We start from the raw sequence: 20,662 nt of genomic DNA, 5'->3' as shown, positions 1-20,662 counted from the left end.
TGGCCACACTTACCCCATGGCAGGGGACCCACCACCCATCTTCCCAAAGCTGCATGGGAAGGATATTAGGCCGAGTGTCCCGGCCCTTGAACCCACTCACCCAGAGAAAATGGCGGGACCCCTTTGACCCCTGACCCCTGGGGCACTCCTGCCAGGTGTGTGCTGCCAAGTCCTGGGTAAGGGTTTGCAATTCTGCAGACTCCCGGGTGGCTTCCCCCTGTGCTGGAATGCACTCCACAGAAGAAAAACTGAAAAGCAAATTGGGCTGAAGTATATGTCAATGCCTCAGAAAAGCCGGATTCAGACATCTGGAGGGACTTACCAGGCGACGACAACTTCTAGAACAGAAGGAAAGTGTAAAGGAAGGGGGTCATTTGTGCTAAGCACCTACTGGGTGCTGGGGTTGTGCAAGGCACTGTCCATAGATTATGTCCTCTAATCCCGACAGCCACCTGGAGCCTCCCATCAACGCATTTCAAGGTGACCCAGGAGATGTGAGCGGCAGAGGCAGGATTTGAACCAAGGTCCTGTTAGACTCTCAGCTGGTCTCCACTCGTGAAACCACACGGCCTCACGGTGTGTCAACAAGAGGCCTCTGAACGGAAATTCGCAGGCTTTATTCTGGGGTCCGCTAAGAGCCATTTCCCCAGCTTTTACACACTCCCCAGAGTATGGACACCTGAGTCCTGGCTCACAGATGAACAGAGAACAGCAAAGAAGGCGCAGGAGAGAAGCCCGAAAGGAAGCACTCCTTGTGATAGATAGCCTGGAAGGTTCTGGTCACAGCAAGTGCTGGGGTGGCTTGAGTCAGACCAACCCCCGATTACAATGGAAAACTCTGGATGATGAGATTAAATACACAGGCGTCCACACGTGTGCATGCACACACATACACACACACACACACACACACACACACACACACCATTTGAAGGAAGAACTGGAAAGCAGCCCAAATTTGGTGGAAACTCAACTGTTTGAAAAAAGGAAATAAAATTTTGCTTAGCATAATCATCTGAAGATCCATCCATTTTCTGGCAAATGTCATAATGTCATTCTTCTTTATGGCTGAGTAATATTCCAATGTGTATATACATACCACATTTTCCTTATCCAGTCTCATCTGTTGAAGGGCACCTAGGTTGGGTCCATAGCTTGGCTCTTGTCAATTGAGCTGCTGTAAACATTGATGTGGCCGAGTCACTGTAGTGTGCTGTTTTTAAGTCTTTGGGTATATGCCAAAGGTCCAACGTTCTCTCTGACATGTGGATGCTAACGCACAACAAGGGGGGGGGGGAAGAATAGAAGTTTAGTAGATTAGACAAGTGGAACGAAGGGAGGGGTGGTGGTGGAAAAGAACAGGAAAGACAGTGAGATGCATCTGACCTAACTTCTCTATGTGCATCCATGAATACACCCCAGCGAATCTCACCATCGTGTACATCCACAAGACTGGGCTGCTAATTAGAATAAGACTCTAATAAGACTCTAAAACTCCATGTCTGTTTAAATAAGTCAGATTGTACTCTACTGCCATGTATAACTAAAAGGACAAAAATTTAAAAAATAAATAAAAAGGAAATGAAATTATATCGCTTTTCTCAAAGATAAAGCTTCTGGTTTCACCAAATCAACCCTCTCTGCTTTTCAATGTAATTTATTTCTAATTCTGTTTTTACTTCCTTTTATCTCACTTTGGGCATAATTGCTCCCTCCCCCTTTTCTTGTTTTTCCAGGTGGAGACTTAGGTCTTGCCTTAGACATTTTCCCTTTTTAGACAGCGATCCAGGCTATGAATTTGCCTCCAGGCACCACATCACCTGCATTTTACAAACATCGATGTATTGTGCAGTTATTTTTCTACACTTAAAATTGATGTCTAATTTTCTTCTGATTATTGATTTGACCCACGTGTTCCTTAGACATATGTCATTTCCACACGATTATGGGATTTTCCGACTGTCCTTGGGGTATCAATTTCTAATTTTATTCCACTGTGAGGACATGCTTCCCGTAACTGGATCCTTTCACATTCAGGGAGACTTGTCCTAAGCGCAGAACATGTCATCCTGGTATTTTTTTCCACGTGCCCTGGGGAGGCGCCTGTGTCCTGATGCCCTTGGGTGAGGCAGTTATCAATGGCACCTGAAGCCTGTGGTTCATAGGGCCCCGTTTCCTGTTGGTCCCTTTTCCCTCTTGCTCTGAGTTCTTTGGGTTATTTCTCTGGTTCCGTTTTACCTCCTGTGGCCCCTTAGCTGCACTCTCTGCTCTTCTTCAGGGGTCACTCTTGCATGATGGACGGTGTGGGACCCGTACAGCACGGTGCCTGCTTCCTCTCCTGGCCTTTGTGCTAACTCCATGGAGCTTTGTATATGTTTAATAATATACATAATAACCCCAAAATATGTTGCTAGCATTTTTACTTTAATCCGTCCGTTATCTCTGTGATGGGGCGAATGTGGCTGGTCCCTGAAGGCTCCTGTGTGGGAGCTTGGTTCCCAGGGGGTGATATTGGCAGGCAGTGGGGCCTTTAAGAGGCGGAGTCTGGCGGGAGGCCCTTAGGCCACTGGGCGCACTCCCCTGGGAGGGAGCTAAGGGAGCTCTCCTGGGACCCTGGTTGGCTCTCACTAACAAGCCTGGCCCCTCCCCTGCTCTTGGCTTCTGACCTGCTGCTGCAGTCTCTCCCCCACCCAATTCTGCCACTGTGACCCCTTACCAGGGTTGACCTGATGCTGGGGCTGTGTCCTTGGTCCCCCAGCCCTGCCAGCTAAACAAACCTCTTTTCTTTATAAGTCTCAGCCTCAGATATTCCGCTATAGTAACAGAAAATGGAAGGATGCGCTTTTACAGGGATTTTTTTGAAAGAAAAAAAAATGTATTTTATATTTACACACACGTTTATCAGTCTGGCACGCTTTGCTCCTTTAAAAAGGCTGCGGAGGCGAAGTGTTGCCAAGGAGGTGGAGTTTGGGATTGGGAACTGCTGGCGGGAATGTAAAATGGTACTGCTGCTTTGAAAATGGTTTGGTGGTTCCTTAAAGAGCTAGACACATACCTACATATGATCCAGCCGGTCCCTTCCTACATAGTTACACAAAAGAAATGCAAGCATATTTCCAAAGATCAATACACGAGTCATCACAGCAGGTTCATTTGTAATAGTCAAAAACTGGAAACAGGCCAAGTGTCCAGTAACAGATGAGTGGATTAAAAAACTGTTAAATCTGTGTAATAGAATGTATTCAGCGATAAGAAAAGGCAACAACATGGCTAAGGTATTCATTATCATGTCGTCAGAAAGGAACCCGAAAGAAAAGAAGAGCCATTTTCGATGCTGTTTTAATTTTATGAAGTTCCAAAAAAATGCAAACTAATCTACAGGGACAGGAAGCAGCTTAGTTGCTGGTTGGAGCTGAAGAGCGAGAGGAATGGATTTCAAAGCAGTAGCAGTACAGGGAATCCATTTTGAGGGGGATGAATAAATTCATTATCTTAATTGCAATGATATTTCTATGGTTGTACATGTGCCTGAATTCCTCAAATCTTATACTTTAAATATGTATCATTCATTACACGTCAATTATACATCAATAAAGCTGTAAAAATTTATTGGGTAGGCTTAAAACAGATTGGAAATGGTCATCAGTAAACGTGAAAATATAATAGAAGCAGGGGTGGTGGCCCATGATCCCAGCAGCTTGGGAGGCTGAGGTAGGAGGATCACACTTTTGAGGTCAGCCTCAGCAACTTAGCAAAACCCTGACTCAAAATTTAAAAAAAAGGGCTGGGGTGTAGCTCAGGGGTGAATGCCCTTGGGTCCAATTCCCAGAACTGGAATAAATAAAGGAGGAAAAGAAGGAAGGGAGGGAGGAGAGAAGGAGGAAGATGGGAATGCTGACTCCAAGGAGGAAAGGCCTGGTGACTGTGCTGGAAATGGAAATGGATACTTTTTCTTAATTTCTTTCAAAGACAATTAAGCATTTAAAGCAGAACATTTTTTTGAAGAGTGTAGGGTTTCTCATTTATGTAGAAATAAAAAGCCCAGAGGACAAGAGAGGCATAAGCGGATGAATGCCCCTCGAGGTTTTGCATCTCGCACGACAGGATGGGAGAGGAAGTCAGGGTGAGGGAGGTGAGTCGGGCTGCCTATCGCCACACCTGGAGTGGCCGCTGCAGGGGACGCAGACGGAAACCTCTAGAAAGCCAGGAGAAAGAAGTAAGCACAGTCGGTCACCCCCAAAGAAAGCCCAGCAAGAAGGGAAACCAAGGAGGAAAGGAAACGGGAGGTCACCAGGAAACGAGGCGTGCGTCCTGCCACATCGACGGTCACTCAGCTGTTCAACACCTAAAGGACCAGCCATCCAACTGGATCAAACTGTAGAAAAGGAAAGCAAGGCCTGACTCTGCGCTGCCGACTAGAGAGCGTGCGCTACGACAAAGAAAACATCTGAATCAGAACGACAGGAGGACCGCGGCAGAGGTGTGTGCAAGGTCTAGTGTCAACATGACGTCAAGGTGGAGATCAGCGGAACGTGCCAGAAGGGGACCAGGAGCAGTTCCTCCAGAAAAATAAGAACAACAGCCCCAAACATGCATGTGCTTGTGTCGTGTGTGTGTGTGTGTGTGTGTGTGTATGTATGTGTGTGTGCATGTGTGCGTGTGTGTGAGCACTTCCACACAAGTGAGACCCACGCCAGCAGGACTAACGGGGAGACTCAGGAGCCCCCATCACACTGACGTGCTGGGCTCCAGAACTGTGGGAGCCGGTGGTGCTCTGTGGTAAGGGCCGGGAGGTGCTTGCCTTGGGCGCAGAACCTAAGGGGGCAGGAGAAAGTGTTAAAAAAAATCAAAATTAATGCAGAAAAATTCCTGATGAACAAAAACTCGAAATTGTAAATAGAGTTAGGATCAGTAATTTCAAAGGTTATGGGGTCAATCAACCCAGCATCAGTACAGATCCTTCCTGATGTACAATTTTAGTATTTTGCTTCACACTTCTAAATAATCCATGGGTCAAAGAAGAAATCATAAAGGGAATTAGAAAATGTTTTAAACAGAAAGATAACAGACTAAAGTTATGGGGAAAGCTGGGCTCAATCCCCAGCAGCCACATCTCTGCCAATAAATAAAAATAATTCAGGATGTGGCTAAAACTCTTCAGGGGGAAACCTTTACCTTGAGATGCTCATATAAAAAAATAAAGCTTTCAAATCATGATCTCACCATTCACAATAAAAACTGGGGGGAAGGGCAAATCAAACTTTAGTAAAAGGTTAATTATAAAGGTGCGTAGAGATCAATAGAATAGACGCACAAACCAGGGCAGAAATCAATAAGGCCAGTGGTTGTTTCCTGGAACAAACTAATGAAACATAAAGCCCAGCTAAACTGATGAGCTGAAGAGAGAAACCACACACCACTCGCCAACACAGGATCGAAGGCGAAACCTCCTGCAGGTGCCACGAGCCATAACGGGTGACTTCACACAGTCCATGTGACAACTTGGATGAAATGGGTGAATCACTTGAAAAACGCAGCCTACTAAAACTGACTCGAGAAGAAATAGGAAGTCTGAAACCAGGCTCCCCGCCCCTCCCTGGGGAAATCTAGCAACACGCGGCATTGTTTGCTAGGTCCTATTTTATTTTAGAACTTTGAACACTCGTAGATCTTTATTCCTTCACCCATTCCACAAAGGTTCACGAGCATCTACTAGGTTTCAGGCCCTGTGCAAAGTCGGAGGGCACAACGGCTAATTCCATTAGTTCACAGTTCATTAAGTTTGACCATTTATGTTTATTTTTATTAAAAATTGGGTCTTGGACCATTTTTAAAGTTGGCTATTTAATCTGAGAAAATACCAAAGTATGTATCCTCAAGAAACAAACAACAACAACAATAACAACAACAAAAAACCACACCTGGGCCTGCCTTGGGTCCTTGGTCAGAGATACAGCTCATCATTGTGCCGTGGTTTCTATGGAGAAATCAGATTTGTTGATATTATTTGAATGCAGCATCTTTGCTTTAGTTTATTATATAAAATCGGGAGCTGTTTACATTCTGTGGAGGAGATAGGACCATGTACAGTATGATCTAGAAAATCCTTTAAGCAAAAGGACCTTAAAAGTGGCAAATGTTGGACGGGCGCTGTGCTCACACCTGTAATCCCAGCAGCTGGGGAGGCTGAGGCAGGAGGATCGAGAGTTCAAAGCCAGCCCCAGCAACTGGGAGGCACTAAGCAACTCAGTGAGACCCTGTCTCTAAATAAAATACAAAACAGGGCTGGGATGTGGCTCAGTGGTCGAGTGCCCCTGAGTTCAATCTCTGGTACCCCCTCACCCAAATAAAGTGGCAAATGTTTTCAAAGCCGTGTCAGTTATCTGAGCAACCCATGATGGCGGGAGCTGAGCCTGGATGGGCATCTGCACAGGAGGTCAGCGGACGCCGGCACGTCCTCCTCCCCTGCCTGGTGTCCTGTTCACACGGTGACTGGGAGGGAGGGTGCCTATCACCTGGCACCAGAGATGAGCAGGCTCGAATCCTGGCCTGCCACCTGCCAGCTGTTGGGGTGGGGACAGGGCATAGGACACGTGCAGCAGCGTTCAGCCCCAGGCATTGGAGGGCTGCAGGAGAGAGGGCAGTTCCAGCACCTGGGGCTCCTGACAGGCTGGTGCTCAGACCTGCCCTGAGTGTGGCCATCACCAGCCCAGCCACTTTCAACCATCTGGCCCCTGGGATCAAGGAGCAGCTTTGACAGGACAGCAACCCGCCTCCAAGGTCCCCAGCACACCTGCTTGCCCACACTGCGTCTCTCCACCCCACCCAGCGCAGGATCCATTCTCCCCCACCTGATGGTGGGAGGCTTCATGAACTATCAGCAGCAGGAGAGGGAGCCGTCTGTAGGTGCACGATCATATCCACGTCTTCACCTCCAACTGCCTTGACCACATGTAGCCCTCTCTCATGGACGATCCCATGTCACCTTCTAAGTCCTCACAGGCCCCTTTGACAAGGGAAAAACTGTCCATGACAGGGAGGTAGCCACTTGCCCAGGGTCCCACAGTAATGGGCCTAGCGGGGCGGGGCCCCCAGCCCTGCCTAAATCCCCAACCTAACTCCACGGGGCTGCTCAGAATGCAGCTGCTGCTCTCCGGTGGGGAGGAGGAGGAGGAAATTCATTGTAATTTTTTTTTTCCATATGATAGACACTTGTAAACGTCCCTGGAGCCAGGTGAGGCCAGGAAAATGGTAAACAAATAAGAGCTGCCTCTTAGAACCCGAGGGCCATTTCCTGGAGTGCAGGCCTGGGGCGGTGGCCTCGGCTGAGAAGAGGCCCAGAGCAGGTCTCCCCAGGATGAACAGGTGACAGTCTCCTGTCTCTGCCTCCCAGGGACGCGGGCTCCTGGCTGCCCCACCCTCTGCCTCTGAGCCTGTCTTATTTTTGGTTCCTTGGCTTTTTCTCTCCACCTGCGTGAAACTTCGTTTTGGAAGTGGAAATGTGGGCGTCTTCCTGCACCTTCTCTTCTCCAACCCCCAGCCCAGGGTGCATTTCTCACCTTCCAGCTCTCTTGTCCTTTGTGGTCTGCTGTGGTGTCAGATAAAGGTGACAGTCCAGCTCCCAGCCCCTCCTTTGCGAACTCCACCCAGGGGATCTGGCATCGGCTGCAGGGTGTGGGAATCTGTTCAAGCAGCTGTCACCTCAGGGCCTTGGCACACGCTGGGACCCAGATAGCTGCCCCCAAACACTGCAAGAGAAAACGCTCTTTACACTTAAAGGCCCTCAATAAACGTCCGTCATTCAACCTCCTAAATAAACGCTGGCAGCCGGCTCATCCCTGACAAGGTCCCCATGTCACCCCAGGCTGGGCTTTCCCTGAGCCTCCAGGGCCGGGGCTTGCTGGGCTGTTTCATGGCCCGAGGCCCTCCCAGCCCACTCCCCATCTGGAGGACCTCACCTTCCTCCGCCCTGGGGAGCCAGAGCCCTGTAGGCTGGCCGCTCCCAGGCCCCAGGTGGAGCCACCCCTCCTCCTCCTCCTCCAGGGCTCCCTCCGGGTGCTCACCCCCTTATGTTCACCTTCACCCCCAAACAAATACATGCACGACTTTGAACTAGGCTCTGACATGGCCAAGGGGGTTGCCAGACACCTGTTCCCAGTGGAGGGATAGGAACTAACCCTGTTCCCAGTGGAGGGATAGGAACTAACCCTGTTCCCAGTGGAGGGATAGGAACTAACCCTGTTCCCAGTGGAGGGATAGGAACTAACCCTGTGCTGTGAGGCCTCCCCTCTGGCAGCTGATGAAGGGAGTTCCTTTCCCCAAATCACTTGAGCCAATGGCCGTGAACTTCCAGTTTGCCCAATCCAGCGGTCAGTTTTCATCCCCATCTTCCTGACAGCCTTAACAGTGGATCGCTATTTCCTCCGTCTTGAAACTCGTTGTTCTTCACTTACTCTGGGGGACCCCGTGCTTTCCTGGCTTCCCTCCTACTTAGCTGACTGCTCATTCCACATCTCCCTCACTCAATGCTCTCCCCTTCCCTTCCATTCTCTCCCCTCCTCTCACCACTCCCTTAGTGATCTTGCCCATTCTCGAGGCATTAAGCATCATTTGGACACTGATGAGCCTATTTCTAGTCCTGTTCTCTCTTTGAGCTTCAGATTCACATAGCTAACTGCCTGTGCAGCCCCTCCCTCTTCTTGGAAGTCTCAAATTTTGAACTCTTGCTTTGGTTCCCTCTGTTCACCTACCACTAAGCTGATCCAGCCCTCTGGCCTTACCCACTCAGAAGACAACAACACTGTTCATCCACATGTTTAAACCTACAGCCTCACACCCTCATTCTTACCTCCTCCTTGTCCTTCTCATATCAATATTGGAAAATTTCATTGGCAATTCCTTCAAAATATCTCTGGAGTCAAACCAAGTCTGTCCTTGCTGCCACACCCTGTCCCATTTGTTCTTCAAACAGCAGCCTGGGTGATCCTTTAAGGTGACAAATCACATCATGTCTATTCTCTGTTTAAAACTCTCAGGTGATATCTAAGCCAATGCAATAAGACAAGAAAAAAAATAGGATTGTAAAAGAAGAAAAGAAACTCACGTTGGATTCTGATCACAATAAACATCAAATTACGGGCTGGGGTTGTAGCTTAGCAGTAGAGCGCTTGCCTAGCATGTGCGAGGCCCTGGGTTTGATCCTCAGCACTGCATAAAGATAAGTAAATAAAATAAAGACATTGTGTCCAACTATACCTAAAATATTTTTTTAAATATACATCAAATTACATTTCATTGTTATTTCTCATCAGTCTCAGTCTGCAAAGTGTTCTTATTCTTTCTCTGTTATGTTCTCAATGGTTCTAAATGGGGACCCTCCAACTGGGCCTACCCAGTGCATACATTGACAGAGTGTGTATGTATGTATGTTGGCTTCAGTAGAAACCACAAAAACTTTCCAAATGGATTACATTCAACGTGCATTTTGAAATGCAGTGGTTGCCCATCCCCAAGAACACTTGCTGTTTTCTATGTTCTGCTTAGTGCTAATCCTTCTGATGGAAGTGAAATGAGATCTAATGTAGTTGGATTTGCATGTCTAATGATGTGAAGCACCTTTCATGTGCTCAGTGCTATTTGTATATCATTTTTTGTGAACGTCTATTTAGTTATTTTCTTCATGGAAAAATTGGTTTGTCCATTTTTTATTTCTTATTAACCTTATTTTAAATTGAAAAATCATAACTGCATACAGTGGGTATGGTGTGATCTTTTATTGTATGTTTGCAATATAATTAAATCAAGTTTAATTAACATTTCCATCATCTCACTGACCCTTTTTTTGTGGTGAGACATTTGAAATTTTCTTAGTTATTTTGAAATATACATTATTATGAACTAGGGTCACTCTGCTGTACAATAGATCTCAAAAACTCATTCCTCCTGGCTGAAAACTTTGTACCCCGTGACCCACAATTTCCAATTCTGTTTCTTCCCACGACTTTGTATTGATATGTATGCGTTTAAAAAAATATTCTTATATGATACAAGTCATTAAATGTTGAAAATTTAAAAATGTTTGTAGAGGAAAACATGGGCAAATAATATCTTCATTATCCTTGAGTAAGTAAAGATGTATTTAATACAAAAATACAAAAGACAGTAACTGTGAAGAAAAGATTGCTAAATTGAACATTAAGAACTTCTGTTCCCTGAAAAACCTTTAATAGAGTCAAAAGGTCAGGCATAGAGTTGGAGAAGACAATGTGTTCTGCATACAGAGTGAGCTCTGTGTGCGTGTGTGTGTGTGTGTGTGTGTGTGTGTGTGTGTGTGTGTGTGAGATCCAGCAGTAAAATGCAATGCTAAGTCACAAGGGGAGGGCGCTGCCTATAGGGACATGGATGACTCTCACATAAAGTTCATCGAAAGGAAACAAGAGAAAAGAATAGCTATTGCCCAATTACATCTATATAAAGTTGAAAAATAGGCAAAACTAACTTTTCCTTTTGCAAAACTTACCAAGGAGCTAACAGATGCTCCTTGGCTTATGAAGGCGTTGTCCCAATAAACCCATCACAGGTTGAAAATATCACAAGTCAGAAGTGCCTTCCGTGCACCTGCAGAGCACGCAGCTCAGCCTCGAAGCCCACCAGAGAGTTGGTGGTGTGGCTGCCTGGGAGCTGCGCTTACTGCCTCTGCCCAGCATCGAGAGAGGATCTGACCACATATTAACTGCTAGCCCCCCAAAAGATCCAAATCCAAAATTTAAAGTACGGTTTCTACGGAACACAAATTACTTTCATGCCATTGGAAAATCACAAGTTGAACCATTGTATACTGAGGACCATCTGTATACGTAAGACTGTGCACTTTATATGTGTGCTAAGAAGAACTCCCTCCAGGGGCTTTCCATCCCAGTCAGATAAGCCCAGGTTTTATGGAGGACATAATAGGGACCCCACCCAGGTCCCTGACCTCTCCTGCTGTCCTTGTCCACCTCCCTTGCTCCCTCTGGCCGTCCTGGCTATTGCCGATGCTTCGGCACACAGAGCTGGTTCCAGCATGTGGACAGGGCACTGAGGCTCCCAGTTCTTCTCACCCCCCCCCACCAGGTAGAGGACATTTCTCCAGCCCACTAATGGCAAGCTTGCTCATGTGGTGGGGTCTGGTCAATGGAATGTGGAGAGAGCCCTGGGGTTCCGTTCCTGGCTGGGCCCCAAGGTGGCTCACCATGCGCTGCTTGTCCTATACCTTTCCTGCTCCAACTTAAGAACATGCCCTCCCTGGCCTGCTGATCCAAAGAGGATGAGAGATACAGATGTGCAGTTGAAAGGCAACCCCACCGAGCCCACCCTGCACCAACCAACTTCTAGCTGAGCTTCAGAGCGGCATCAAGAATACATAATTGTCCTGAGACAAGTTTGGGGGTGTTTGTTATACAGCATCATGATGGCACTAGCTGACTAATACACCACCTGAGTGTCTTTATATTTGTTGTTGCTTCTGCCCCCGAAGCTTTTCTTCCAGGGTTCATGTGCTGTCACTCAAGTCCTTGTTCAAATGCCCTTTCTTCAGGGTCCTTCTCCAACCGCCATATCTAAAATAGCACTGTCTGTCCCCCACCTTTCCCTACCTTCTCTTGTCCTGCTTTATATTTCTTCATAGCGCTTTCTGCTACATGATGTTTTATGAACTGTTCATCTGTTTATTCAGCCTTCCATAGAGAATGCAAGCTCCACAGAGCCAGAGACTTTATCTCGTGCATTTGCACTGCCTGTGCCTAGCACAGTGCCCAGTTCATCTGGGGAGTTCAATAAGTATTTGTTGATTGGACAAACCCGCCTGTGTCCTCTCCCCTGCCTACCAAGGGGACGCTGGCACAGACACACAAAACGACCCAGTGTTAGTTTGGTGGAAGGGAAAAAAGCGAAAACAGAGAAACCTGAGGAGGCTGACCACCAGCCCCTGGGAAAGTTGTGCCTCTGTGAAGATAATGAGGTACAGAGGGCCTGTCCGTAGAAGCTCACTTACCCCAGGCGTCCCTTCCTGGACTCTCCCAGCTAGGGAACAGGCCCCAGGCGGAGGTAGAGCGGCCTCCTTGGGGCCCCAGCTGTTTGCCTGCTCCGCCCACACGCCAGTTCTTACCCAAGTCTGACCACAGCCCAAGACCGGGTTGAGTTCCGCCCGGGTGTCCACCTCCGTGCTGAGCTCTGCGTGGGCTCCTGACCTCCAAGAGCTGGCCGGGTAAACAGCTCCTTCATTACTGTTTACCCAGGCAACACAACACGGCAGAGCAGGAATTTGAGCCCCTGCCCATGGGTCTGGTCTTGAAGCCACTGCCCCCCTGCACGGGGTGGGGCACCTCACAGAGCTCCTGGGCCTCAGAAGCAGCTGTAAGTCCCCTGAGGGCTCCCGAGTCGGGAATCTGACTTTGTGGAAGCTGCGCATTGAACCTGATCCGCTGTCTGGGAATTGTTTTCCGGACCTTAGGTGGATAAATAAGACAGTTCTCCCTATTTGGCTTCAGAATAAAGCTTCCTCTCGAAATGCTTAAATAAGGGAAGGAGAAGACACCTACAGACACCTATAAATAGAGGTGTAGACAGAGTTAAGGAGATAAATAATCTTTAAAAAGGGAAAGAGGAAATGGCGCTAGAAATATTTAGAGGGAACGGACTTGGAGAGACTAAAAATGGCCTTGGCTTCTACCGGGACCTAGCCCAGCGGCTGCAGAGGGATGCACACAGAAGTCTTTGGCCAGAGGACAGGAGAGATGCAGAAATTTTCTCATCAAATAACTTTCTGAGCAAAGGTCTCTGGGTGTGTGCCAGCTCACCCCACCCGAGGGTGGCCCTGCACAGCAGACAGGGCAGCGGCAGGACCAACCCGGAGTGCAAACAATGAGGTCAGCAGCACCAGCCTGGGCCTGCGAGAGGGTCGTGGTCAGCCCGGAGGGAAGGAGATCCTCAAGTCATCCCTGGGGGCTCCGTGATTCTCCCAGGCTGGTGGTCTCACGTAGCAGCTAAGAGCAAGGCACTTTGGTGACAGACAGACCTGGCCCAGTCTTGATTCTGCCCGTAGCTGGCTGTGACCTATGAGCATGTGGCGTCCCCACTCTGAGTCTGTGAGCAGGAACCATAGCACCTGCAGGATCCCGGGGTTTCGGGGGTGAGATCACCCACGGACACACGTGGGACCCGAGCCCAGGAAGGGGGCTGGGGCAGCTGACCTCTGTGGACTTGAGCTCTTTGCAGCTGGACAGGGACCCTCCTTAATTCAAGCCCATTCTAAAAACCATTGCATCGTTGGAGTCTGTGCTGAGGGATGAGGAAGAAGCTGCACAGGTACTTATTGTTAACGATAAGGAAAAATAATGATCCTGGTGCTGCTCCCAGGAGCCTCTGGTCTGCCTCGCTGCCCATCCCCCGGGCGAGGGCACTTCCTAATGGCAGAATATGACAATGCCAAGTCCCAGGCTACATCTGGGAACCTGCCCAGGGCCTGCACTCAGGGATGTAGGGAAGGTTTGGTGGCCTGCAGCTCACGGTGTGGCATGCACCGTCTGCAGGCCTCGGGACCACACAACAGGTAGACCCAGGTTCACAGTTGGCACCAAGGACTCCTCCTCTGGGGGAAGTGAAATCTCCTGCTTCCGTGGCCACACTAGGGTCCTTTAGCATTCTGTGGACCCAGCAGCAGCCTCTCATGGACGACAGGCCCCGTGTCAAGGACCTCAGTGCACACCCCCGCCCCCCCAGGGGAGAGAAGGTGCAACTGGAGCAGAAAAGCAGCAGCGTGTTACTGTTAACTGGATCCATCCAGCTGCAGGCTCAGCCTAACTGCAGCAAGAGCGAGGCCGGGCAGGAGGCTAGGCACCAGCCCAGGGAGAGAGGCAGCGGCAGCAAAGGTGGGGACAAGGGGTGGGATCATGGGTTTTGTTGTTAGGCTGAGCGGACGCCCTCAGGAGCAGAGATACAGTGGGAGAGAAAGAAGAAAGACAAGAAGGACCCAAGGTGTGTGGCCGAGTGACTGCAGGGAGAGACCCCAGACCCCAAGATCTAGGAGATTGTGGGAGCTGGTGCTGGGGGAGCCAGGAGGTCAGACCGAGAAGGAAGTCCTGCCAGATGTCAAGCAGGCGGCCAGATCTCGGAGATGCCAACGCGAGGATGGTCAGTGCAGAGCGAATGTATCAAAGCCCTGACCTTGGACGAGATCACCAAGGACAGCAAAGACAGAGGAACTGACAGCCACGGGCTGGCGCTGGGCTGGGAGGGGGTGGCTTGAAGGAGATCCGATTTCCGTCCTCAGGGAGCTGGTGGGAGACGGGGAGCTGGCATCTCGCGCACAGATCCAGGGGCTGGACGCCGAGGAGGCCTCTGAGTCTGAGCCGGACAGGCCTGGGCTTCAACCTCCCGCTTCCCTGGCACCTTTACCTGCTGCGCGACTATCTGTGGGCCCCAGTGTCCTTCTCCATGTCACTGCAGAGGAGCTGCCGAGAGCAGAGACGTGCCTGGCACAGAGGACCCGTGGCCTGCACTACTCAGGGCTGCTCACGCAGGCCCCAAGCCTCAGCTCTGCAGCCGCCTGTGCCAGGGTGTCCCTCGCCTCCCCTTGCCCAGGGCCCAGCCTTCCTCCATGGCAGCTGGTGCCTCTGTGGGCCGAGGACGTCTGTCTGGAGGCAAGGTCAAGGCCACTCTGTCCCTTGGAGTAATTGAAGATGACAACAGTATTTTGTGTCTCATGGAGACCCGTGGAGATCAAAGTGGCTTTGTGCCGCCACTGCGACAGGCAGGAATTCCCCTGCAAATGCCACCAATTACTGAAAATTGGCTGCAGTTGTGGCCGGTCCTGGGCAGGGTTTCCCGGCTCCCTACACTGGCAGAGGGCCACTTCTGACACGGTGTGAGGTGGCCCACGGCAGGACTGGCGGGAGGGCAGAGAATGCCAAGGGGCTGCTCCCAACATGACAGGGACTTCAGGGCAGACCACTGGCCCCGTGACAGTGGAGGGGAGCCTGGGAAGTGTCTCTGGGAACAAAGACGCAGAGGACCTTGAAAACCACAAGGGCAGAGACCAGCAGGTACTCACCGTGGCACAAGGGCTCCGCGTCACACCGGCCACAGCCAGGTCTTGGCAGAGGTGCCCACCTGGATGTCCCTCAGAGGCCACCACCCTAATCCATGTGCCAGGGGGAGGCCCTCATTTTGGTGAGGGGAACAAAGCAAAGGGGACTTTGGCAGGAAGCAGGACCCAGAGCCAAGCTCAAGTGCCCGCTGGTGTCTGGAGCCTGGCGGTGACTTTGGAAAGAGGGCCCAGAAAGTGACCCCAGAGTGACATGGGCGGCCATGAGACCCCCAGAAGACACCAGGACCCCCAGCGATGGGAAGGAACTCTCCACAGATCATGGGATCCAGTCAATATGGCACTTAATCAAGTAAACAAGGAGCTGGCTTCAGGAATTCCTCTGCTTTTGCTTTAAAAAAAATATGTGATGGATTGAAGGCTAAAGTAGCAAGAGTGGTTTGCTGACAGGAAAATCAAGTTATCCCATTAGTGACATCCAAAGAAGGCGCGTGGTCCCACACAGCTTCTGTACTGAGCCTCCGCGGGATGGATTCCAAGCTCAGCTCCAACACGGGGACTCCACGTGGGCACCATAGCCAATGTGTTCTCGTCACCAGGCCTTTGCTGATGCCCACAGCCCACTCAGAAGTCTCTGCCTGTGGCAGGCCACCCCCAAGCCAGCCTTGTGTCACTGCGGGACCAGGTTCAGGCCTGGGAGCCTGGAGATGTGGGTCCTCATCTTGATTCTGCCCCTCATCAGCGTGATGACCCTAGGCAATCACTTCCTGGGTCAGAGTTTGGTGGGTGCGTGCAACGGAAACCCATCTGGTTAACTTACCAGGGAAGGGCAGGCCCAAGAGCATCTCAGATGGAGCAGGCTCCGAAGGCAGGACAAGGCTGCCTGGGACAGAGGGTGGGGCAGGGGAGGAGGCCGGCACAGGTCCTGCAGGAGGGTCTTCCACTCCTTGTCCAGGACCAATCAGCCTCTGCCCTCGTTGGTGCTTCTGCCCCTCTGCTAGAGATGGAGCCTCTGGGGAGGAGGGAGGCCTTCGATGAGCTGAGCCGGGTCCCAGATCCACCTCTTGGCTGGAGCCCTGGGGCTCTTGGATGGACAGTTCCATCAGGATTCCTGTTTCAGAGGAGTGGGGATCGGTGTCGGCAGGGAAAGTCAAGATGTTTCCTTCTGTGGGGACTCAGTCTCCCCTGTGGAGTGGAGACAATGACCCGTATCATGGCGCGGATCTGGGGCCAGCGTGCGCCTGTCTAAGGGCAGAAGGTGGTGTCTGCGGGTTCCCGCCTGCAAGGTGTCTCTCGTGCAGTGGGAGCCTCCTTGGGTCCAGGGCTGTGTGGTCCTGAAGTAGGAACCGGACAAGGACTAGATGTCCGAGGCGGCTGGTCCGAGCCCAGAGGTGTTCCCTTCCCCGAGGGAAGAGGGGCGACTTGTGGGCGTTCGTTGTCATTTGGTCCCCACTGGTGCTCTTGGGAGCAAGGCCTTAGGAAAGCTAGAATTTTCCACCGTTGTGGGCACCAGAGGGTCAACTCAGTTCAGGGGCTGAAGTCCATTCCCAGCGAGCAGAGTCCTCTGGGGCCACCAGCCCTCCGTGGGGCCCCGCGGAATTCCTCAGGTGCCTTACGCTCTCCGGGTCCTACACACGGTTCTGCTGTGCCTCTGAGGTGAATTACTTGGATTCACTTGAAGTCATTTGGGGGTGAACAAGGCACCCGAGGCTGGGACATGGCCTCCCTCTCGCTCTTCCAGAGAAGTATGAGGATTTAATTTTTGCTTTTCTTTAAAAATAATGGTTCTGAAGGCCACAGGGAAATCACAGGCAGCGTGCGCAGAGCGCTTGGTTCCCAGAGGCCCGACCGCCACCCGCAGGAAGCAGATCTTCTCCCGGGCAGCTGCTGCCAGAAACCCTCAGGGGCTGGGCAACGATGTGGAGGAGAATTAGCAAGACCCCTGCCTCCTCGCCTGGGATCCGTCACTCCATCTAGCAGCATTTGAGAAACCATCCCCCGTCATTGCTGATTAGGAGGGACATGGATTTTCATGGGGAGGTGTGGCCAAGTTGTGGCCACATGGCCTGGCTGGAAGAGGTCGCCCTTTCTCAGATGTCTCGGTGACCTCTGTCCCTCCGCAGAGCCTGGGTGGTGCTGGCCAAGGCGCCCTGCGCAGGAGGAGCCCACTAGTACGGGACTGTGGTCAGGAAAGGGGCTCTAGATTTTTCTGGAACTGAGGCCCTAAACACTAAAAACTCGGGGCATAGGGTGAACCACAAAGTCCCCTCACGTGATGTGCTCCCGTGTGCTAGTCACAAGTGTGCATTTTCAGCAACGGAGCAAGCGTGGGTGCGTGCAAATCGCTAGCTGTAAAAGCAAAGTGGGACCTTTGGTGGAGGCCCATCTTCCGGGGTGGCGAGGTCTGGCCGACTTCCTTACCAAAGACCTGCTGCTGCTGCTGCTGCTGCTGGGCAGGAAGAGGGACTCTCACATGTGCACGGGTGGGGTGACCCGGCACGGCCTCCGTGTGCACAGCTGGCATCTGCAACCTGGGCACCTCAGGTGGCCTCTCCTGCAGCTCACTTGGGCTCTTCACCTGATGGTCTCAGGACCCCAAGTGCCACCAAAGTGGACAGAACTCTGCATGCACAAGGGCTTTTTAGGCCCCCATATGTGTCCCTTTTGCTAATGTCCATTAGCCGAAGTAAGTCACGTGGCCAAGAGAGAACCGCAGCCCCTGCGCTTCTCCCCATGGTGTGCACCCCCCTATGGTGGGCGGATTCCATGCTGAACTGTTCTTGTCTTTCTCTCCTGCTTCCCTGGACACTGTGTATGTGTGGACCGGGGTGGGCTCACCCATGCCCAGCATGGTGCCTGGTACCAGCGGGTGCTGAGCGTTGGTGAGGGAGGTCAGGAGAGGAGGAGGAAAGAATGAACCCGGGGAGAGGGGGGGAGAGGGGAGGAGGGGAAATCCTGGGAAAAGGGGGGGTGCTTCTTGGGCAGAGGACGGGGGAGCATCTGGGCAGCTGGGGGGCCTGTGCGTCCTTCCAAACCCATGGCTCTTGTTTTGGCCTGAGCGTCTGAGCTCCCTTTCCTGCTCCCTGGACCTCCAGATCCCTGCCGAATCAAGCAACTTCCCACCCACCCGTCCTCCTGGTCAGCATGGTCAAGCAGCTCCCCGTCTGCTGCCCACGCTGTGTCCCCCCATCATCTCAACTGAGCATGAGAAACCCAGGGCAGGTATATGGTGGGACAGGAGGCTCTGGGAAGTCCTGTCCATCATCACACCACATCCTGCCGGGAAGAGGCGGAGCTGGGGCTTGGCCAGGTCAGTCTGAAAGGCCCTGTTCCACTCCTCAGTGGCGCTGGGTTCTTGGGGTGGGGGAGCAGGAAGAAGTTCTCCTGCTGGGGGTGCCGGGCAGGAGCAGGGTCCCTCCCCATGAGTGTGGGGCCTGGAGGCCGAGTTCCAGCCAGGGCAGTGGCAGATGGAGGGCAGCTGACAGGACCAGGACTGTCTTCGATCTGGCGGGTGATTGCTGGAATGACACAGCCCCGGGGCAGATGACGCTCCTGTGACAGAGAGTGGCCATGTTCCCCATGGATGTCCTGTTCAGGAAAGAGATGAGTCCCTGCTCAAGAGCAGAGGGACTTCAGGGTCCCACAGCAAATTGGGCAGGGATCGGGCTGGGCCCCTGCTGTCCTGCCCTCTTACTGTCCCCCCAACCTGCCTCCTTCCCACCTGCTCTTCCCACTGCCAGCCGGGACTTGTGACCAGCCTGGGTCAGGACAGGGATACGACTGTTTAGTGACAGGGCCAGTTCCCACCCCCAGGCCTCTGGAGTGGCAGGAGCCGGCAGGGCAGGGCCCGCCCAGATGAGCCCTGGCCTCCCACTGGCCGTGCTCCAGTCTGAATCGCTGACCGAGGCCAGGTCCACCGCTCTGACCACGCCCTGGGGGGACACATGTGGTGGTGTCAGGAGGGAGCATGGTGGCCTCAGGAGAGATCATGCTCCACGGCCTTGCTAAATTGCCACCTATGTTGCAAATACTTTTTCGTTGGTGAAACAAGCAGCACCCCCAAAATGTGGTTGGCTACCAAGACCACGTAGGTCCTTTCTCTCTGCCCGAACCAAGCTCGAGAGGGGCACCCTGGCCACAGCTCCCCTGGGCAGAGGCCACCACGGACATGAGACACCAAGCTCCCTAGAGACCTCGGGACCCGCCCTCACTCGGGTCTGGCCTTTGTACTGTGCCAGGTGACACCAGGCTGCAGGGCTCGTCAGATGCCAAGGGACAGTGAGGGGGCTTTGCTGCGTGCCTACTATGTGCCAGGAACAGTCCTCAGGCTGTACACCCTTATTTAAGACCCACCTCATTTACGACTAACCTCAAGCTCACAAGAAGTTGGGCACCTACTGGGTGAGTCCCATCATGTCCCCAAGGTCTGGGATGGGTGGCAGAGCTGGGATTGGAACTGGGATGGCTGTCTGGTTACAGAGACTGTACCCTACAGCCTGTGACCTGCGGCTGAGGAACTGGTGGCCTAGGGGACAGTGGGCTCCAGACAGCTGAGTTTGGGAGGCAGCTGACCATGGCCCTGCTGCTGCCCATCCCATGGCCTCCCCCCGCCCCACACCAGGTCCCCCAGGCTCACTCTCCAGCTCGTGTGCTTGGCCCTGGCCATGCTTGGTACCAGGCAGAGGCATCAAGCATCTCTGCTGGCCTGGCTGGCCCTCCCCTGCCCTCCCCTCTCCTGGACCACTGCCCACCAGGTAAACACCTGCTTTTCTTTCAAGGCAACTCAGGCCTCACCACCTCTGCAAAGAGAGCAAGACTGGGAAGCCTGTGCCCTTCGGGGCATGTCAACCTGGGGCCATCTTCCTTTTGCCGTGTGACCTTGATCAGGTGACTCAACTTCTCTGAACCTCTGTTTTCCTCATTTACAAAGTAGGACAGGGACGCTGACCTCATGGTTTGTCGTATAGATTAGAAACAGCACACAGAAAATAGACCCAACAGGGCTTCTGCTCAAAAAACAGTACTTACTTTTAGGACATTTCCTGCCCTTGTTTCCCAGTGGAATTGGAACCTACCCCCCCCACACACACACACACATACACACACAGGACTCTGAACACCTGTGTGCCTGTGGTAAGACACCGAGTTACCATCTCTGCATGCAGGGTGGGCTGCCTCTGTCAGCGCCCACCACCCCTCAAGCTGGCCTTACTCGTTGCTGAACTCCAGGGCCGAGTGGAACCTGGCACTTGGGAAGCCCTGGGTCAAAGTTTCTCTGGGAAATGAAGGAAAGAATGACTCCAAGATCACCTCCTGTGATTGTCCCAGGCCCTGGCACAGTAACTGCTTTGGATATTCTGCTGTGACCGTAAGACCAAGCTCACCAAATCTTCTTTTTGACATTGATAAAGTGCAACATAACCACACACTTAAATCAGATCGGCATGGACGAAGCTCTGCACAGAATGTGTCCCTGCTGGGCCCCGTGCCACAATCCCCTGCCTTCGTTGCTCACTTGTTCAAATCCAGTGCACGTTTCTCCCAGCAGCATGAGACCCGTCAACTCACCACAAACAACAG

General features: G+C 51.9%; 1 long non-coding RNA gene across 4 annotated transcripts; it reads right to left on the bottom strand.

Moving 5' to 3' along the window:
- Positions 1-957: 957 nt before the first annotated feature.
- Positions 958-14,738, bottom strand: LOC120886152 (uncharacterized). Of its 4 annotated transcripts, XR_013439271.1 has the most exons (6): positions 14,434-14,738; positions 9,104-9,207; positions 8,849-8,985; positions 7,560-7,748; positions 5,922-5,977; positions 958-4,815 (listed from the first exon to the last, which is right to left on the bottom strand). It is a non-coding gene; the product is annotated as an uncharacterized LOC120886152 (long non-coding RNA). The 4 variants fall into 4 exon arrangements; XR_013439272.1 differs by lacking the exons at positions 9,104-9,207; positions 14,434-14,738 and adding an exon at positions 12,146-13,787 and having other exon boundaries at positions 8,849-9,042; XR_013439269.1 differs by lacking the exons at positions 9,104-9,207; positions 14,434-14,738 and adding an exon at positions 12,032-12,164 and having other exon boundaries at positions 8,849-9,042.
- Between the last annotated feature and the right edge of the window lie 5,924 nt (positions 14,739-20,662).

Source organism: Ictidomys tridecemlineatus, chromosome 5 (genome assembly GCF_052094955.1).
Source record: "Ictidomys tridecemlineatus isolate mIctTri1 chromosome 5, mIctTri1.hap1, whole genome shotgun sequence".
In the NCBI taxonomy this organism is placed as follows: Eukaryota; Metazoa; Chordata; class Mammalia; order Rodentia; family Sciuridae; genus Ictidomys; species Ictidomys tridecemlineatus.
Note: the sequence above shows the minus strand (reverse complement) of the source record. Positions and strands in the feature narration are given on the sequence as shown.